Genomic DNA, 17,614 nt, shown 5'->3' on the forward strand with positions numbered 1-17,614 from the left:
CCAAAAATCAGATCAAACGGATAATTAAAACACTTGAAAATTTGTTGTTAAAAAAGTAGAAAAATCAATATGTTTAAAATGGACGTACGGACATTCTGGTAATGATTATAGAGTTGCTACGCTTTCTAAATCGTACCCAACTACTACAGGAATCATCATGCAAAGTTTGAAATCGATAGGACAATTCTAACATGCCTAAATTAACGAATAAAAGCTATCTATCTCGGACGGACGGACGGACGTACGGACGGACGGACGTACGGACGGACGGACCGACCCTAATTATAGAAAAGCTTCGCTTTTAAAAATCACATAAATAGGATTATAATATCACATAAAAATTAGTTGTCAAGAAGGGTTTAAAATCAACATGTTTTAAATGGACGTACTAAATGAACCGATCGGGTTCCCCTTAACAGGGTAGCTTCTCATAGGTCCTGGGAAGGTTTATAACTATTTTAGGGGAGGGTACCACCACCCTCCCAAGAGAAATCACAATAAAATAAAAAAATTGAAATATTTCCATCGCACAGTGTCGCTAGCGTAGTCGCGCTGCGTAGAGACATGAATTTAACAGCTGATAACATAGACAAATTATTTCTCAAATTAGATATTTAAAATAAAAAAACACATCTATCTATCTGTTTATTAATTTATCCATCTTTCTATACTAATTGTCTATCTATTTATAAATCTATAGAACTCTATACAAGACAAACATATTGCCATTTTTATGTTATCTACATATCTATCTATCCATACTATTTGTCTATCTATCTATAATTCTATACAACTATAACATATAACAATATTGATATTGTTATACAATCTATCTATAAATTCATCCATCTCTATCCACACTATTTTTCCATCTATCTATTCATCTATATATCCATACTATATGTCTCTATCTATAATTATATTCATCTATTCATCCATCTATCCATACTATTTATCTATCTATCTATTCATCTATACATCCATACTATATGTCTATCCATCTATCCATACTGTTTGTCTGTCAATCTATACATAAACATATAATCAAATTGACATTTTAAAACTATTTTTCTATTTATTCATCTAGCTATTCAAAATGTTTTTTATCTAACTAAGATTATATCTATCTATTTATCCATTGTTGTCTATACAACACAAACATATGACTATATTGATATTTTCATACTTTTTATCTATCTATTCACCAATCTATTCAAACTATTTGTCTATCTATCTTTTATTCTGTTTATCTATTCATCCATCTATCCATACTATTTATCTATCTATCCATTAATCTATCCATAATATTTTATATCTATCTAAAAAATACAAACTGTTCACCATATGATTTTTTTTCTTTTTTGTTACGGAAAATGCGCAAAAAAGACCCCCCTTAAATAACTGTACATGTTATCAAGTGTTATTTTAAAGTCAAATTGTCTTCAATCATATTCTACAATATAAAGTATTTTTTTTGTCTGAAGCTTAGAATTTCAATAAATACTTAACTAATGAATGGAATAGTTTAATTTTCTTTCAATACAGATTCTATTGATACTAGGACCGTAGCCGCTAGTTAAACCATAAAGTATTAAGTTTTTGTATTCGAAAACAACGCCCCTAAATGGTAGGGGCATAGCTGCTAGTTATACATAAGGTCTTGTATGTCCATCCTTGATAGTTTATCTATATATCTTTGCATTCTTAATTGTCTATCTATGTATCTCTTTGTCTAACTATCCATCTATCTCTATCTATATCAGCCCGTTTAATTTCCTGAAAGGTAAATCCTATTGACAGCTTGAAAATGGAAGAATATATCTGTGTCAATTTTGAATAAAGATTTAGGTACCAGGGAGGGAGAGGACAGTGGGCTGTTTATTACACTCGTCCCTAAAGTTTATAATATTGTTTTCTTATTCGCTGGCTTAACAACCTTGGGGACTTTTAGTGAATTTTTGAATGTTTGGTTCATTAAGTTGAGTGTCCAAGCTTTTCAACCACTAATTGTGATCTACACAAGGGATTATTTTGTGCTTCATTATTGGGGAAGAACATTCCTTTTTCGGAAATTGTCTTATCCCTTTAGATCCCTGTGTTTTATTACAATCTGTCTGTAAGTTCAAATAAAATGTTGATTAGCTTCGCTGGAAGAAATATTACAGAATTTTTTTTATGTCAAAACAATTGTTGAACTTTGATTTGATTTAATATGACAATCGAACTTTTTGTTGAATAAATGTTTCAAAGATAAATAAATGTTAGAAGTAATATGATGTCTGCTAACCGATAATCTTTTATGGTTATTTATCTTTTACAGTGAAGCTTTAGTTTTTTTGGGATGGTTTTCTTCTCAAGAGAAATCGTCAATAGAAAAAATGACCATCTCTCATTTTTTTTAAAATTTTTGATAATGCCGACTTCCCTCCCATTCCTTCCATTAGGTGCCCGTAAGGTTACATGAAAACAAGGATGACAACATCCATAAAAGCGAAGCACTGAAACGGTAGGACAAACAGACATTAACACTTGTATAGTGTCAGAACTGAATAATCATAATATAAATGTAAAAGAGTCAAAGCAAAATTGTAAGTTAATGTGTTTAAAAACTGCTTGATTCAGGATAATGTTTATGGACATACTTACATTTTTAGAACTTGATTATAGAGTTGCTTCGCTTATACGTTATACTTTGTTGTCCCAGGAATCAATATACCAAAAATCAGATCAATGGGATGATTAGATCACATAAAAATTTGTTGTTCAAAAAGTAAAAAAATCAACATGTTTAAAATGGACGTACGGACATTTTGGTGATGATTATAGAGTTGCTACGCTTTCTAAATCGTACCTAACTATTAAAGAAATCACCATCCAAAATTTGAAATCGATAGGACAATTCTAACATGCCTAAATTAACGAAAAAAGCTATCCGTTACGGACGGACCGACCCTAATTATAGAAAAGCTTCGCTTTTAAAAGAAAAGAAATAAAATTTAAGAATAAGCTAAAATGAAAATAGAAAAATTATTAGAATGAAAGGAAAAGTTGAGAAACTAAACAGAATAGTTATTTCTTGCATCGTATTATAAACGGCTTTCCGCGGATATAGAATGTACAATTATAAGATTAAAACCAGTTTTTTTAGCCCCGGGGTGCCGAAGGCACCGGCTAAAAAAAACTGGTTTTAATCTTATTCGTGTACATTTTTATATTCGTAGAAAGCTGGATATAATACGATGCTAGACATAGTTTTTTCGTATGGATTAGAATGAATACAAGAAATGATATTACCAATATGATTATTGTTATAGCCAGACCAACAAGTAATATAATAATAATATAACAAGAATAAATATGTTATAAGTAGTGTAACAATAACAAATATAATATAGCCAATATGATTATTGTTATAGCCAGACCAACAAGTATAATATAATAATAATATAACAAGAATAAATATGTTATAAGTAGTGTAACAATAACAAATATAATATAACCAATATGATTATTGTTATAGCCAGACCAACAAGTAATATAATAATAATATAACAAGAATAAATATGTTATAAGTAGTGTAACAATAACAAATATAATATAGCCAATATGATTATTGTTATAGCCAGACCAACAAGTATAATATAATAATAATATAACAAGAATAAATATGTTATAAGTAGTGTAACAATAACAAATATAATATAGCCAATATGATTATTGTTATAGCCAGACCAACAAGTATAATATAATAATAATATAACAAGAATAAATATGTTATAAGTAGTGTAACAATAACAAATATAATATAGCCAATATGATTATTGTTATAGCCAGACCAACAAGTATAATATAATAATAATATAACAAGAATAAATATGTTATAAGTAGTGTAACAATAACAAATATAATATAGCCAATATGATTATTGTTATAGTCAAACCAATATAATCCTTATAATAAATTAACAGGATGTATATATGTCTTTACCAAAGGATCTCGCTAACTGCTGAACCGATCGGGTTCTCTTTTTCAGAGTAGCTTCTCATGTAGGTCCTGGGAAGGTTTATAACTATTTTAGGGGAGAAATATAGCACCTATAAAAAATTTCCCCGTCCCCCCCAAAAAAAAACATAAAAAAATGAAATCGAAAATTGGGGTGGGGTTGGTCGAGATTGGTTTGTACAAACTAGCAGAGTCTAAACTTTTCCACCAATAATTCTAATTAGCGGAAGGGGTATTTTGTTGATTATAATTTTTGGTATGCATCAATTCATCGTTTATTGTCTTATCTTTTAGTATTACTGTTTTAAATACTTGTAGAGTTGCTTTGCTGTAAATAATAATGATAATAAAACAGACCAACGTTCATAAACATACCATTAATGTAAGCGTTTATTCTTTGTAGTTGACTTGTTTAAAAAAATATAGCTTAGTGGATAAAGTATAACGGTCTGTTGGTATTTATTATTATTTGTAGCACAGCTAATCTATAACTATGGTATGTCCGTTTGTCTGTATGCCACACTACAGAACAGTATTTTGAGGTAAACTACCTCAAAATGAATAGTTATACATTTTTTCTAGACTTATATGAAGCTTCACTTTAAAGGAGAATCATACCAGTCGAGCGATTAGCGAGATTTTTGGTACAAACATACAAACAGACATCCTGATAGGGAGTGATTTATAGAGTAGCTTTACTACTAAAATATCAAGTTTAGTTAAGATACTATACTAATAAATGTGGAAGCGTAAAACATCCAGCTAAACTATATTAGACTGAAGAGGGTGCACAGAAATATATTTCAAAATAGATATTATGAAACTCAATTTAAACTCTATTTGAAGTTAATTCATCTGATCAAAGTAATATTAAAACATTGATTTTTTGTGCTTCGCTACTTATAAATGTTGTCATCCTTGTTCAAAGTATGTTAGCATCAAAAATTGTTGTAATGTATAGACACCGTTAATGGAAGTGTAAAGGGGTATAAACTATACAGCGTGCATTCACTTACGCATAATATCACATTGGCTTTGTCATTATAGTAAAGGAATAGAGTGGACTGAGGTAAATAGCTATATGTTTACGATGTGGGCACCCTTTGAAGACCCTCAATTGGGTCTTTGACAGGAGTAAGGTATAACCAACAAGCAAAATAAATCTAAAAAAATATTTGGGGGGCAAATGGAGAGGTCGTCAATTTTACCCCCAACGACAGCTGAAAAACACGTAAATGTTTCGTGATTTTTTTCCGAATTAATTTTGTTATTGGTATAAGCTGGGTCTTTGAATATCAGCCGATAGCGTCGAAATTATTAAAACACCCAAGTCGCTACACAAAAGCAGAAAGCAATTTACTAGCAGACGAAAAAGGTCCCCACCATTGCATTGGTACCAGGTAGTTTTTCATCTATACTTATACATTTATTGTCGTAGTGCTTCATATTCACAAAAAGACACTAAAATAAATGTTAGGCGGTGTTTAATGATTTCAGAACTGTTTCAAAGAGGAAAGAACTGTTAGTGATGTTGTAATATATAGTCTATTATACATGACAAGAGGGTAGGATTGTTAGTCTATACACCCCTCAAGGCAAAAACGTCCAAGGGGCGGGGGTAAAGGTAAAGGTGTGATTACCCCCCCCCCCCAAATGAATTTGGGGATGCCCTTGGCTGTATCTCGGATGAGTAGACCCATGTGAAGGGTGGGTGTAGATGGATTGACACCTAGGGCTATATCCACCTTCATTTATTTTACCAGGACAGAGGTGGATACAACGCCCCTATAAACGCCTCTGTATACAATAATATATTTAACAACATCATAAAGCCAAATGATAAACATATATTGGATATCAAAACCATATCATATTCGTAACTACGACTGTAAATGTATTTTCACCATGCAGGGAGGAGACATTGGACTGTAAAATATAATGGTCCCCCAAAAAGTCTTATGATTATAAAAAAAAACATTTGGTACTTTTGATCAAACAATGTAATTGTTCTCATAATGTTTCTCAGAGATCTTAAGGGATAAACATTTAATACAAGTACCCAAAGTTTAAAGTAAATGAAGGATTGTCGTTATCACAAATATTTGGGTACCCGTATAATTTACAGTCCAATGTCTCCTCCCTCTCTGACTTTCCCCCCAAAATACATAGCTCAGGGAGGGAAGGGACACTGGATTGTAAATTAAGCTGGTACCCAAAGTTGTATAATAAATTTAGGTACTGTGATTGAAGCTTCATTATCATTATTATTGCAGTGTACAAACTTTTTAACCAATAATTTATATCTAAAGAAAGGGGAAATTTTGATAATTATCATTGGTGATGTGCATCAATTTATCGCCCATTATCTTATCCCTTAAGATCCCTGATTCCATACATTGACCTGTCACAAGCATTTCAAGTTCTTATAAATGTTTCATTGTTTCATTCTGTGTCAAAATATTGTATATCAAATTACAATTTTCAAATTTAACTCTAGTAATTGGAATCATGATATCTATAATACAAAGTAGCTTGATGTCTGTCCGTCTGTCCGTCTGTCCGTCTGTCCGTCTGTCTGTCTGTCTGTCCCTTAAGATCTCGGTAACCGCTAAACCGATTGGATTCTACTCTTCAGGGTATATACCTATTGGTCCTGTGGTGGTTTTAAGCTATTTTCTTGGGGGGGTGGGACACCCCCAACCCCCCCAAAAACAAAAAAAATTCCCCCCATTTTTTTTTTTTTTTTTTTTTTGGTAGAAGAATTCTTTTGTAGAAATATTCTTTTGTAGAAGAATTCTTTTGTAGAAGATTTCTTTTGTGGAAAATTTCTTTTGTAGAAGATTTCTTTAATTCTTCTTATTTTTTTTTTTTGAATTTTTTTTGTTGTCATCTCTTGGGGCAAAGCCCCTAGAGGCTAGGGGCGAAGCCGCTAGTATCTTTAATACAAAGTAGAACTATGTCTGTCTGTACGTCCGTCCGTCTGTCCCTTAAGATCTCGGTAACCACTGAACCGATCGGATTCTACTCTTCAGGGAATATACCTACTGGTTCTGTGGTGGTTTTAAGCTATTTTCTTGGGGGGTGGGACACCCCCAACCCCCCAAAAAAACAAAAAAATTCCCCCCCAATTTTTTTTTTTTTTTTTTTGTAGGAGATATCCTTATTTTAGATATTCTTATTTTTTTTTACGAATTTCACCCTAACTTTTTTTATCATCTCTTGGTGCAAAGCCCTTAGAGGGTAGGGGCGAAGCCGCTAGTCTATAATACAAAGTAGAATGATGTCTGTCTGTCCGTCTGAAGCTTAGGATCTTGGTAACTACTGAACTGATTGGATTCTACTCTTCAGGGTATATACCTATTGGTCCTGTGGTGGTTTTAAGCTATTTTCTTCAAAATTGTAAAGCCAACGAATAAGAAAACGTTAATATAAACTTTTGAGACTAGTGTAATAAACAGCTCACTGTCCCCTTTCTCTCTAAATTTTACCGCCATGGAATCGTTATTAAGAATAATATGTGTTCAAGGTTTGATCAAATATTAAAGTTGATGTGAAGAAAAGCGTTGGAAATCTCATCAATAGCTTGGAGGACAAATTCAGACCCCTCCCCCCCTCCCCAAGTACAAAAAAATATTTTAATCAATCCCTTATCCTTTTAATACCTTATACCGGAAGACTAGAAACTAGCAGAGCTAAACTAACCCCTACTCTTTCGAATCTAAATTGAAATAAGCATCATAATACTTTTTTTTATAGTATTGCTTCGAAACCAATTAATATGCGCTGGATTAGAAGCAATCCTCAGCCGTACTGAAAAATTATGTATCGTATCGCATTATAGACAATTTTATACTAATAGTAAAATTAAAAATCATATAATTATTACCAGTCATGTTAGATTATAATTTTTCATTTGAATACCATGGACTATTGTGAAAAGTTTATTTTTGTGATACACTAACTGTTGGGGAGATAATGTCTGAAAAAGGATTTTCTGGAGATTTAACAATCTTACAACAATGGACCATTCAAGATACCAATTCTCGGCGTATTCCTTCAAAGTTCCTGTTGAGCACTGACAATAAGATTTTCCTTTTAAAAGCGAATCTTTTTTTATTATTAGGGTCGGTCCGTCCGTCCGAGACGGAATGCTTTTATCGTTAATTTAGGCATTTTAGAATTGTCCTATCTATTTGAAACTTTACATGGGGATTCCTGTAGTGGTTAGGTACGATTAAGAAAGCGTTGCAACTATATAATCATTACCAGAATGTCCGTACGTCCCTTTTAAACATGTGGGGTTAGGGTACCACAAATATAGGCTCACTGGGTTAGGCCGCTTCCGAAGGAGAAAGATATAAGAAAAAACTACTTCGTCCTATTTTCAATTATCTAAAAAATAAGGGAGGAGGTTGGTCAGTGTTCAATGGCACTTTAAGGGAAGGCACCAAAATTCATATAAGATTTAAAAGGTATGATGTCCTAAATAAGCCTATAGTAGTTGGATGTATGTCTGTGTTTTAATTTTAAATCAAACTGTATCTAAGTTAGAACAAGGATGACAACATCCGAAAAAAGTAACACATTGTATGTTGTGATTAAGTTATATAGCAGCTGTGCTCCAGACAAACATCAGCATAACCAGTAATAGTTATTTCTCGCATCGTATTATAAACGGCTTTCCGCGGATATAGAATGTACAATTATAAGATTAAAACTAGTTTCTTTAGCCTTGAGGTGCCGAAGGCACCAGCTAAAAAAACTGGTTTTAATCTAATGATTGTACATTTTTATATTCGTAGAAAGCTGGATATAATACGATGCTAGACATAGTTTTTTCGTACGGATAAGAACCGGTTCCTATCCACCGGATTCGAATGAATACGAGAATAAATATTACGTGTACTAGAAAGAAAAGTTTGTCTTTTAAAATAAATTTCTAGTTATACAGACTGACATATAGAATCATGGAGTAGCTATCCTAATATGAAAGTAACAGAATATGTGTCTGTTTGTCTGTCTGTGCTGAAGGATCTCTATAACCGCTGAACATATATGGTCCTCCCTAACAGTGCAGCTTCTCATAGGCCCTGGGAAGGTTTATAACTATTTTGGATAGGGTGCCACCACCCTCCCAAGAGAAATCATCCTCCCCCAAATTCTTTTTACCTTTTTTTTCTAAAACTAAAATTGAATGTGGATGGTGGGGTTTACTCCCCCTACCCCTAATTCTTAATTGACCCTAGAGGCCTCTAGTGGGCTTGGCCGATAGTGGATGAAGTATTTTTCATCTATTTTTATGAATATAATTTATATTCCATAAAAGTTTAGACATAGTTTATCCCTTCAGATCAAATTTTAAATTGGGAATACCAAGAAATATCATATCAATCGATATATAATTATTTGGATATTGCACCATATTTTCGCCTTCTCTAATAAAATGGTATTTTCAGCTTGCTAATTTAACGGCGCCCCACATTCACCCCTATTACCCCATCCCCTCCCCTTCTAATGGATTAACGAACTTACCAATAAATGAGGACTATAGTAGCAACCAAAATTGACGAAAAATTTATTCTGTCATAATATCCGCTGATATTTTATCCTTTATCATATTATACAATGAATTTCATAATTAGAGCAGCAATATTCAGAACATAACATTTTAGATGAAAACGAATTGTAAAGTTTGATAAAGTTATAAAGTAGAATTTGTTTAATTGAAAGCCACTTTTATAATTGGGTTCTTTTTAAAATTTTTCTTACTTATGTCAGTGTTGCAGAGCATAAAAGACTGACTGACTAATTACTACGTGACATTTAGAGTAGATGCCCTTTAGTAAGCAATATCATAACACAAATTTCAGCTATCTATCTAATATAGTATCCAAGTTATTTGTCCCAGGGAAATCATATACCCAGGGATCTAAAGGGATAAGACATTGGCCGATAAATTGATGTCCATCCACAATGATGATACATAAAATTATTCCTTCTGTAGGTTGAAATTAGGAACCTCGTAAAAGTGTCGAACTATGACGTCAGAAAAAAATAACAATTAACCAATGAGAAGCCAGTATTCACTGTAATTGACAAATGGTAAAATATATAGCGGTCTCTCATTGGTTAATTGTTAATTTTTTTCTGACGTCATAGTCAGACACTTTTACTGGGTCCTGAAATTAGTGGTTGATGTTTTTGGACCTCTAACAAATCAAAATTCACTAAAAGTCCCCAAAGTTGTTAAGCCAACTAATAAGAAAAACTTTGGTGACTAGTTTAATAAACAGCCCAATGTCCCCTCTCTAACTGCATCTACCCTACATTGGAAATGGATAGACCGACTGGATGTTCATCATAGGAGACTTCATAAAAAATCCAGTCATCTATAATACAAAGTAGAATGATGTCTGTCTGTCTGTCCGTCCCTTAATATCTCGGTAACCACTGAACCGATCGGATTCTACTCTTTAGGGAATATACCTACTGGTCCTGTGGTGGTTTTAGGCTATTTTCTTGGGAGGTGGGACACCCCCAACAAACAAAATCCCCCCCATTTTTTTTGCTGAAGATTTCCTTGGTCCTTTTATGGAACCCCGTATTACTGTCTTAGAAATCAACTTAGTGACGTAACAAAAAATTGAGGGATGAGAGGAGAGGTGGGAAAGGAAACCCCTAAAAAAGGGATGGATAATAGAACTGGTGGGATGGAAAATAGGACTGATCGATAATTTATAATTTATAGAGAAAATTTAGGAAATAATGTTACAAAGAGTACAAAATACTATAATTTTTATACTCTTTGTAAATCTGTTTTTATCTTTCTTTATTTTTCCTTCCAAAGAAGAATTAATATAGATTTTCTATAAATAAATATCAGGTATAGTCCATTTCGTAACATGGCACCTTATGGGGCGATTCTTCGTATTTTTCACAGTAGCTTTACTCCTAACCTAACCTATAAAGAGTCATTTTAAAAATACGACAAATCGCCCTTTAGAATAAGCAATAGCAATTTAGCTTTTATATTATTGTTTTCAATGCATAGATTAATTTAAATTTTTCGAGCAAACATAGTCATTTGTATAATTTATCAAGCTTCTGTCAGCATAATATCTATGACAAATATAAATCATTATATGAGGGAAGAGGAGTGAGGGGGGAACCGCTTAGTTGGAACGTATTGTTTTAATAGCGGCGATTTACATTGAAGGAATATATACAAAAATTTAAAGCAGATCCAAATCGGTCCAGCGGTTAGCAAGTTTGAAACATATTGTATGCCTTCTTCAGCGAATATTTCTCTTTTTATGTAACCCCTTTGTATTTTCCCTAAATTTTGGGGGAAAAAATAAGGATGACAACGTCCATAAAGGCGAAGTTCTAAATCGGTACCAACGAACATAAACATTCATTAATTAAACTGAAAAATTGTAATATAAACCCTTAACGGTGTCCCCCCCCCCCCCCCCCGACCGACCGATTAAGGTGCGGCAAGGGGCCCGACTGTTAAGGGCAAATGTATAAAAGTCGAAACAAAATTGTAGTAAATTTGTTAAAACTGCTTAAATAAAGGATATCGTTTAAGGACATAATAACATTTTTAGGAATTGATTATAGAGATGCTTCGCTTATAATATTGTATTTTGTTGTCATAGGAATCAGTTTTAGCGAGTAACTGGTTAAAAATTTTAGATCATTTCTTTTATATATTTCAATGATTCAGTTTAACAAATACAAAACAAGGATGAACCTCCATAAAAGCGAAGTTCTGAAAAGGAAGGAAAACGAACAATAATACGTGTAGAGTGTCAGAACTGAATAATCAGAATATAAATATATAAAAGTCGAATTGTACGTTTTGTTGAATGTTTAATACTTACATTTTTAAGACTTGATTATAGAGATGCTACACTTAAAACATTATACTATGTTGTCCTAGGAATAAGTATTTCAAAAAACAGTTCAACCGGATTATTATATCACATAAAAATTTGTTACTAAAAAGTTGAAAATAAACAAGTTCAAAATGGACGTTTATAATGAATGATTATAGAGTTGCTACTCTTTTTAAATCGTACCTAAATACTATAGGAATCATCATGCATAGTTTGAAATCGATAGGACAATTTTAACATGCCTAAATTAACTAAAAAGCTAACAGTTACGGAGGTATATACCCTAATTATAGAAAAGCTTCGCTTTAAAAAGGATAAGAAGATGAAATTATACAGTCAAACATTTATTTATTTTTAATAAATTTTATAGTGTATTCAACATTTAACAACAAAGATGACAACATCCATAACAGCAAGACCATAAAATCTCTTAATTACTGATATTTAAATAAACATCAAAAATTAATATAAGCTTTGTTATCCGGGACCTTCGGCCCCTTGGGTCTAACAAAACTTGTTTTAATATTTTTATTTTTATTTTCTACAGAAAGCTGACTATAATACGATGAGATATATAACTATTAATATACAAAAAAAAATACAACATTTTATACTTTATCACAATAGAAAAAAACATAACAATTATAAATATTTACATCACCTAGATTTTGACAATTAAATAAAAAATGGATAAAAAAAGTAAAACTTAAAATAGAAGGGAAACATATCTAAAGAACACAACTTTCTTGGAAAGACTTTTTGGTTTGTTTTTGTAAGGTACATTTTTTTGTTTTTATCATTTGGAACTTTTCTTTATTTTTTTTTAATGCAAAGTTAGATTTGTCTATGTTTTTTAATTAGTTCTTAATAAAAAAATTATTTTTAAAAAAGAAAATGCATTGTTTTCATACCCTGAGACAAATAGTTAAAAAGGTTTAAATGTTTTTTTTACTTGCAATGTTAAAAAAGGGAGAGACGCCCACGGCTTCTGGGTGGCTTTTCTGAAAAAAATATATAATATTCAACATTTTATAATATTTACTCAATTCAATATTTTTTTGAGGATTCCCTTGAAGTGTCCAGTCAAGCAGAAACACCCCATTAGTTGGAAATTTTTTTAAAATAAAGTATGGGATAGTTTTTGGTGTGTTAGTATTTTATTCTAACTTAGGTTAGGTTAGGTTAGGTTGTATTGGGTTTAAGATAACCCCTCACAATTTAAACTATCTAAAATGTTAAAGGAGAAGTTTCTATTCTCGCTAGGCAATTTGAAAGCACCATTCTTTATTATATTGTTTGCATGATTGACATAGAAACAGAGGGTACAATTTTTGAAATTTCAGGTATAGTCCCTTTCGTGGCAATTCCTCTATTTCAAGCCCCTGCAGGGGGCTCTAACCCTGTGGGGACAATTGCCTATCCCTGCAGGGCAATTATCTAACTTAACCTAACCTAAAACAACCTATAAAAACTAATGTAAAAATATGACAAAACACCCTTTACGAGGCGTTGCCACGAAAGGGACTATAACCGAAATTTCTTTGATTAATAAGCCAGTAATTTGGAAACCTATATACGATATCTACCTGTAAAGTTATGATTTCTATTGTTCAATGTCACTGAATTTGGCATCCAAAGACCAGCAAATAAGTGCCCTTTTGATTTTGTTAATAGAAATAAACCTTACTGATATCTGTCTTAGCTTAAAATGTTGGGGGAAGATTAATTTATCGTCTATTTACATTTACTTATACACGGAAATCTTTAGGGGTAAGACAATGGAAGATAAATTGATATATGTCCCCAATGATGATACACAAAATCATTCATTCTTTAAATTAAAATTACCCTGCTTCGATAAAGGCACCCAAGGATTTTTTGTGCAAACGAAAATGATAACATAGTTATAAAACTTTGCCACTTTGGGTACCAATGTAATTTACGATACAATGTCCCATCCCTACTGTACCTGTTTCTAAATTAGATTCCAAGGTATTGTTGTTCGCCTGTATTTGTCTTTCTGATTCATGCGTACCTGAAAAGGAAAATTTTATAGTCTGTTTCATGGAAAGAGAAGCAAAGGCACAGCTATACGTCCCCAGGGGCCTCTAGGGCGGCCACTTGAGGTGGTTTTAATTGAATTCGACCCCCCTTCTCTTTTATTTTAATTGTAAAAAGATAAGTAAATCCCCCCTAATTTTTTTTGAGGTTTGATCGCCTCCCATAAAATAGTTATAAACCTTCTAGGGACCCAGGAGATGATACATTGTAAAGGAGAACTGTTGTACAATTCAGTGGTTAAGGATCCCTCGGTACATACTCATAGCTAGATATCCTGTTTCTTTTTTATAAGGATAACATGTTAGATGCAAATACATCATAAATTGTCTTAATTATGACTTTTTTATGTTAAAGGGGACTATCCACGAACAAGAGCAAGTGAATATACTAGGTTTATGTTTAGTATTTGGGTTATCGACTAAAAAGTTATGCTTCACCATTGTTTACATGAAAAAACTTTGAAATGTAAAGCATTTTTTGATGCAATATCATCAAATGGTTTGTTGAGTTCAAAGGACAAAATAAAATAAAAGCATCAAATGCTGTAAATTGTAAAAGTACATTAATTAAACTGTTTAAAATATTGAACTTAGAACTCATCAAATTTTATGATATTGCACTGAAAGATGCTTAACATTTCAATTTTTTTTTCTCCATATAATACTATGATGAAACCTCAATTTTTAGTCGATAAACCAAATATTAAAAATTTTATGGATCAATGCTGGAAGGTGCTTAGAATCACTTGCTTTTGTTCGTGGATAGTCCCCTTTTACTTTTATTAGAATAACTGGGTATAGTCTCTTTCAGAGCAACGCTCTTTAAGGGGCGTTTCTTTGTTTTTTTTCAAAGTAGCTTTTCTCCTATTTCTAGCCCCTGCGGGGGGCTCTAACCCTACGGGATAAATAGCCTAACCCTGTAGGGCAATCACCTAACTCAATTTAACCTAACCTAACCTAAAATAACTTATCAAAAGCCATTTTAAAAATACGACGAATTGCCCCTTAAGGGGCGTTGCCACGAAAGGGACTATTACTGAATAACTGGATGTTCATTTTTGTTTTTGAGATTTACTTTTAAAAATATTAAAATTATTGGTGGAAAAGTTCTGACAATGCTTTTTTTGTTCTTATAAATATTTTATAAATGTCAATTATGTTTTTATACCAAAGAATAAGAGTAAATTCACGGTCATGTGTCCGATGCTTTCCCAATGTTCCCTCCCTCTCTCCCTGATATAATATTTTACCTGGCTAGCTGCATCTACTTCTGAATAGACGTACAAGGTGAACCAGAAAATTGGAACCGCTCGCTCAAGCTTCATTGCAGATATGAGTGTGACAACGTTGCACACTGGATGTTAGGTTAGGCCTGAAATAACAAGTAGGGTTGGGCCGGATAATTTCAAGCTGATTTCAAATGCTGGATATCCGGTAAACGCCGGTATCCGGCAAATATCTGGTTATCCGACCAAATTACCGGATATCCGGCCGGATAACCGGCCAAATTACTACATATTAAAGTATCACAAAAGGATATAGTCCCTTTCGTGGCAACGCACCTTAAGGGGTGATTTGTTGTATTTTTAAAATTGCTTTTAATGGGTTATTTTAGGTTAGGTTAGGTTATATTTGGTTAGGTGATTGCCCCGCAGGGTTAGGCAATTGGCCCCGCAAGGTTAGAGTCCCCCGCAAGGGGCTAGAAATAGGAGGAAAGCTACTTTGAAAATACGAATAATCGCTCCTTAAGGGGCGTTGCCACGAAAGGGACTATACCCGCAAAAAATTTCTTCATAAACTGGTGTTTTATATTATACTAGCGGTTGCGTCCCTAGTATCTAGGGATATTAGAAGGGACATGAAAGTGCAGAAAAATAACTTAAAACCTTACAACGACTTTTTTTGTAAAAATTAAACAGCCTAAAACCACTCTGGGACCTATAAGAAGCTTATATTTATATTTTTACTTAAACAAAGCATTTCATGTTATCTAATACTAAAATATCCTATAGTCGTACATCCTCATATGTAATATAGGTGTTCAAGTCCTGAAACTCCAGGTCTCCAGAAATCTTTAAACGGTTCCTGTGACTGCAAATTTTTACTTAAAGATTTCAAATTTTAAACTTAGGCTTTTTTATATATCTTCATGACATATTACAATTTCATAAAATCCGTTGCCGTTTACCTACCAACCGTCGGTTTGCGGCTGGCAGCTGCCAAGTATTGCTGCCACCGCCAAAATTTATGTATTGAGATTTCTAATATAAAAGGGGTAGTTTCACAAAATGCATTTGAGCTTAATTTAGTGAACTGCATATTTTTTTGCTAGTTAATGGGTTAAACTATATTTATATGGTATATTTTAGAAAGAATTTCAATTTTCTACCACGTAGTTTTGATAATATCAAAACTAGAAAATCATCTTTTTAAAGTGCATATATCACAAAAAGACGATTTTCAAGTCATGATATTTTCAAAACTACGTAGTAGAAAATTTAAATTCTTTCTAATATATGCCATATAAATGTAGTTTAACCAATTAACCAGGAAAAAATATGCGGTTCACTAAATTGAGTTCAAATGCATTTCGTGAAACTACCTACCCCTTTACATAATGATAAACATATTCAGAAAAAAAATTTCTTCTATTTAAGATTAAAAAAAACAGAGATTTTTGTTGTAAAATATAAAAGATTATATTGCCGGATATCCGGCCAGGTAGTTTCAATATCCGGTATCCGGCCGGATATTGAAAATGGCCGGATATCCGGCCCAACCCTAATAACAAGGATTAGTTTTAGTGTGCGACACTTTCCATATTATGGAGAAAGATATATTAATACTTGGATATTGCACAACTTTGAGCACCCGTATAATTCTTATTCCAGTGTCCCCTCCATCACTATGTAAAATATTTGTAAAAAGTTACTTTTCCTTTAAAACCGATTATTATCCCTGAATTAAAACCGCTTCTTAGCCATGATGAAAAAACGTGCATTGAATCTATACAATTTTTTACGAAAAATTTAAGAGACAAACAAAACTGGAATTGATCTTATAATTTACACTTTTCCAACCGCGGAAAGCTGTCTATAATACTATGCAATAAAAACTACTACCTTGTAGATCGAAACTCAACCTGTACTTCATCCTGCCGCAAAAAAAAATTTACTTTGATTTATGTTTTTGTTTGTACCGAAAGATAATTATAACTATTTTGGAGGGAGGGTACCTTCACCCTCCCAAATGTATTCGCCCCCCTGGAAAAACCCATTTTTAACCTACAATAGAAAGTGTAGGGTAGACTAAAGGAACATAGCCGCCGCGCTGGTATAAAGAAAAAAAAATGAATTTCCAGTATGGCTTCGCAACTGATTGATATCCGCTGGATTAAAACCGGTTCTTAACCATACACGTATTACAGACTAGTTTCTTCTAGGTGCTAACAAAACTGGTTTTAATGTTTTCATTTTCATTTTAATATCTGCTGAATATGATGCAACTTATATCAAATTAATTTCTTTTCCTGAAACCACCCGCTTGGCGTTGAGTTGTTGGAATGGAGGATACAAGTTGTTCATTCCATGGGCGACATCTGCTATAAATAATGCATTATAAAAAAATAAAAGTATCTTTCTGAAGATTGCG

At 32.6% G+C, this 17,614-nt stretch overlaps 1 long non-coding RNA gene across 2 annotated transcripts; it reads right to left on the bottom strand.

The window, feature by feature from the left end:
* Positions 1-12,231: 12,231 nt before the first annotated feature.
* Positions 12,232-17,121, bottom strand: LOC145325772 (uncharacterized). Of its 2 annotated transcripts, none has more exons than XR_013881591.1 (4): positions 17,086-17,121; positions 15,214-15,335; positions 13,873-13,938; positions 12,232-12,904 (listed from the first exon to the last, which is right to left on the bottom strand). It is a non-coding gene; the product is annotated as an uncharacterized LOC145325772 (long non-coding RNA). The 2 variants fall into 2 exon arrangements; XR_013881592.1 differs by having other exon boundaries at positions 17,083-17,120.
* Positions 17,122-17,614: the final 493 nt, after the last annotated feature.

Source organism: Acartia tonsa, chromosome 8, assembly GCF_053477335.1.
Source record: "Acartia tonsa isolate MP-2025a chromosome 8, ASM5347733v1, whole genome shotgun sequence".
NCBI lineage: Eukaryota > Metazoa > Arthropoda > Copepoda > Calanoida > Acartiidae > Acartia > Acartia tonsa.